At 32.8% G+C, this 4792-nt stretch overlaps 1 pseudogene; it reads left to right on the top strand.

Moving 5' to 3' along the window:
- The first annotated feature begins 245 nt into the window (after window positions 1-245).
- Window positions 246-342, top strand: LOC122126490 (annotated as a pseudogene).
- Window positions 343-4792: the final 4450 nt, after the last annotated feature.

Below are 4792 nucleotides of genomic sequence, written 5' to 3'. Positions count from 1 at the left end.
TATAAAGGCTGCAAAGTATGATCCAATTTCAAATGAAAAAGACTTAAAATAGTCATTGAAAAAATTGCAAATGTGAGCAATTGAACAAACAATATAAGTTTTTTCCACCATACAAACAATTTTACAGAAATAAGATGAACTGCAATTTTGGGAACAATCAGGTTTCCTTCTTACAAATAGGCAACCAAAGATATATGCCTGTCTTAAGATTGCATCATTAACTACTTAAATTTCCAGGATACTACATGCTTCAGCAGCACGTCCACCCAAATTACAATACAGAGATTTACATGGCTCTTGTACAAGGATGATATGAAAATTTGTGAAGTATTGCATATTTTTCATTCTTCTGATGCAAGAAATTAAAAACAGTTATTAAAAAGTTGATTACAAATATACAAGTGTAAGAATACATGTAATTCATAGAAATAAAAGTTAGTTTGACATCATTCAATCTTCACTTTTTACAAATTCCTTTACATAGCATAACCTTTATAAAACTTTTGAAATAAGATAACATTGTCATTTTATCCTAAAGAAATAAAATTCTTTAAGGACCTAGGAATTAAAGGAATCTTAAACTGTTTCTATATGGAATGCAATCTGAAAGGACACATTTATTAATGAATCTATATATTATATAACAATGTCGAATTCAAAGGATTATATCTAGGAGAGAATGAAATAGGTTATGGACATTACACAAACAGAATACTAAATATTTTTAAATATACGTTTTTCAGACATGCACCAGAAATATCTTTACTTTCTGTATTACTCATTTCAACAGATAAGTTAAAATTATTTATGATTTAAAAAATCACAAACTCTATAGAAATCATTATAGATGTATACAAACAACTCGAATATATTTTGACATCAAAGTCAGGCAATTCACTTGGAAGAATACCATGGAATCCATGAATTTTTAAAGTAAGATATTGCTGTTGCTTTGTATTGTGAAAATATTTTGTATGGACACATAGGATGGAGAATCATTAGGACTTAGGAGAACAATTTGTACAGCTTTCCAAAACTTCAAAGAGGTAGTAATACATACTTATCCTTTTGGCAATATCAAATGCAGCTTCTTCCAAGTTGTGCTTCAGACATGGTTTGAAATAATGGTTCACCAGAAGGAGATCCAGCATATCTTTGCTATATCTATTCCCAGCAGCAAGATGCAAGGGGGTCAAGAGGCCTTTAGTTTGGGCTTTGTATCTGTATCATGATGAAATAAAGAAGCCACTGTGGTATTATTCCATGTATAAGTACTGTGCAGGGGTGTCCAGCCATTCACAATTATTCCAAGAATATCTACCTTGAGCCACCAACTCATGGACAATGTCTAAGTGTCCACTGTAGGCTTCTCGATGAAGAGGGGTATAGTCATCGTCATCCCTAGTATTCACATGAGTGGTCTTTTTGGAAAGTCGTCTCTGCACTGTAGTAAGGCGGTTATTTTCAACAGAACAAAGAAGAAATTTGCTTGAATCCTTCGCCATTTTTTTCTTGCAACTGATACCATTTCTCACTTTTTCATCTTGTTCTTCAACTTCATAGCAATTGCCTAACCAGAGACTTTGAGTGCCAGTGAGAATGAGCTGTCCATGTATTTTCCCAATAGTTCACATTGGATGAAATGGTCAGAAAAATCCGGTGAATTTTCTGCATTTGTTTTTTTCACTATTATTTATTTTCTCTTTTTTCATTTTTACTATTCTAAATTATTCTAACTGGAGAGTAGGGAATTGGTAGAGAGCAGAGGAAAGATTTTCCTCCGTATTCAAAGGTACAGAATGAAAATGAGGACTAGTGGTGTCTTCATGAGCAGCTTATTCTAGGAATGAGAAAATACGAAATAATGCTTTCTATGTAAATGAATTGGGAAATGGCAGAGGAGAAAGTGAAATGATGCAACCAAAAATATAAAAGCAAAATAAATTAGGATAATTATGGAGCAATCTTATTATCTATGAGAACCATGAAAGGGAGAGAGGAAGAGAGAGACAGATGTGCAATGATCTAGCTAGCCACAAAATCCATCCCTCTGATCAAGTTATAGTGCAAATAATTTTATTTTTTAAAAGAGATGGAAATAGAATTTAAGATCAAATGTCTCCATTGTTTTTAATTATATTTTTATTATCTTAAATACTTGTACAAGGGAATTTCCATTAAACAAATCAGTTTTTTAAGTATAATGGATCTTTATATAGCTTTTCGACACCTTTCCAAACCTCACCCCTCTTTAATTTTTTTCTAGTTTCATACTATCTGAATTGAATATTATACCTTCACTCTCTTCCTCCATAACTCTCTTTATTTCTTTCTTTTGACTTCCCCTCATATCTTCCAAGTGATAGTTTCCTGGTATTCATTTTGTTGGAGTAATGTTCAATTTCATAAGAAATTAAACCTTTGAAATAATCCTCTGCAAATAGCATGCTTTGGTAAATATTTTTGTGTAAACTTGTATAAATTTCTATCTTCCAAATATGAGACAGAGCATGGGTCCTTTGTGTGTCTGGCTCTGACTTAGTTCACTTAATATATTTTTAGATCTATCCATTTCGTTGCAAATAATGTAACAGTCTTCAAATGGATGGGTGCAATCCAATTGTGTATATGTGCCACACTTTCTCCAACCATCACTCCACCAAAGGACATCTGGGCTGTTTCCGTAACTTGGCTACGGTGAATAGTGCAGCAGTGAACATGGTTGTGAAAGTGATTTTCTGTAACCCTTTGGAAGAATTCATCACTACCTTTATAGGAGCAATCCTCTAGCTAGTTTTCCAGAATAAGAATATCCCTCCCTTCATCTTCATCACAATGTATTGCAAGTCCTCAGAAACACCTTTCCCCCTACAGGTCTCAATGAGCTAAAACCACACAGTGCCCATATTCTTTCAATACATTTTTTACATAATTGGACATATAATTAAGTGAGAACCTTCTATACACTTTCCTAATGTGGGAATGAGGGACATGACAGAGTAAAAGTAAAAAATATGTAATTTAATTAGCTATTATCATATTTAAAATCATTTTCAGCTCTAATTCATAGCCTCACATAATATTATTTTAATCTTTATTTGATTACTTCATCTAACCCATAAATTATAACAGGTGAGTTTAAAACAAAGGGAAAAAGTGTGGTTTGATTTTGACACTCATGTGTGAAGTTGCACAACATGGGCAAATAGATGGATTGGAATTAATAGCTCTTATCCATTTTGTTAACGTAGAGACGGTTTTCCCAAACTGATTCTCGCAATTCGCATTCCATTCAACAACAAGAAACATGTGATAATTTCCTTTGATTTGCTCCTTATTAACTTTTGTTTCCATTTAATTTAATAATGGATGATTTCATAAATCTACTGTAGATACAAAAATATGTTAAAATATTTCTATCAGTATGCATTGATATATACAAACACACATATATTACACAGGTTATAATGATAATGTATAACTTCAGTAACTGTACAATTTACTAAATTATTAAAACTATCGACGGCTCATGCCTGGCATCCTGGTTACTCGGGAGGCTGAGATCTGACGATCATGGTTTGAACCCATACTGGGCAAGAATGTCCAGGAGCCTCTTATCACCAAACAACCAACAGAAAATCAGAATTGGAACTGTGGCTCAAAGTAGTAGAGTGGTAGCCTTGAGAGAAAAATCTCAGCGACATCATCCGGGCTCTTAGTTGAAGAAGTACAATCTACCCAAATAAACATCTATTTAATTTAAACATCTGTAAGTAAAGTATTTCCATCACCCAAATGCACAACCATGCTCATTTGCGAGGTAACTCTGTTTTTTCTGAAGTACCATAAAACATTTTCACTTAAGTTAAAAGGATTGCACTATGGGTTCATTCTCTCATTCATTTTTCCACTCAAATACTCAAATCTTACAATTTTTCCAATTATTTAAAATCATAGATTTTACTTTAAAACCCAAATATTAGAGTTTGAATTGAATGTCTTATGCCCACTAAATGGGTGTTCTTACCATTTTGTCCTGTCCCCAACCTTAAATTATCCTTATTATTTTTCAGATACTTGTGTATGACCTTGGGTTCAGTCCATGTTATGTTATTCTTCCTGGAATTTAGAATAACAGATGCATGGCATTGTGTACAGATCTTACTGTCCAGTCTGGGCTTTAACCTCTATCCTCACAACAGTAGACTTCCAGGTAGTATGGATTTTCATAAGCTCGTCATAGCTGATGTTTTTTTTAAGTCTTTGCATTTCCTGCAGGTTCATGAGTAATGAATTAATTTGTTTTCTTGGGTTATTTTTATTTTTTTATTGTGTTTCATTTCAATGTATGTGTTGAGTTGTTCCTCACTTTTCCTTTTGTTTCTTTCAATCAAGTTCTTACCTAAAGTGCTGAGAAACCAATTCTTTTTTTTCACGATAGTCAAGATGAACATGATTTATTCCCAAGCAATTTCAATAATATTTAAACACCTTCATATCTATGGATGGTATATAAATGATAAATGCTGCGAAGGGTCTTTTTATTTTCACAGCAGTCTTTGTCATATACAGACAGATCATGAAATATATGCAGATAATTAAACTACAAATGTAAGCAAAGAGAAGAAAAACCTATTATTAATTGTTTGTAAGAGGCTTTCCTTCCAGTGAAAGAAATGCGTTGCTTGACGCAGGATTTCACAAAATTATTTTGCTAGGAGGAAGCTAAACAATCATCTGATTCTATAGAATTGAGGGAGAAGAATCAAACTCCTGAATAGTTTATATTTGG

The sequence above is a fragment of the Dipodomys spectabilis genome, unplaced genomic scaffold (genome assembly GCF_019054845.1).
Source record: "Dipodomys spectabilis isolate Male_0828 unplaced genomic scaffold, ASM1905484v1 ptg000279l, whole genome shotgun sequence".
Taxonomy (NCBI): domain Eukaryota; kingdom Metazoa; phylum Chordata; class Mammalia; order Rodentia; family Heteromyidae; genus Dipodomys; species Dipodomys spectabilis.
Note: the sequence above shows the minus strand (reverse complement) of the source record. Positions and strands in the feature narration are given on the sequence as shown.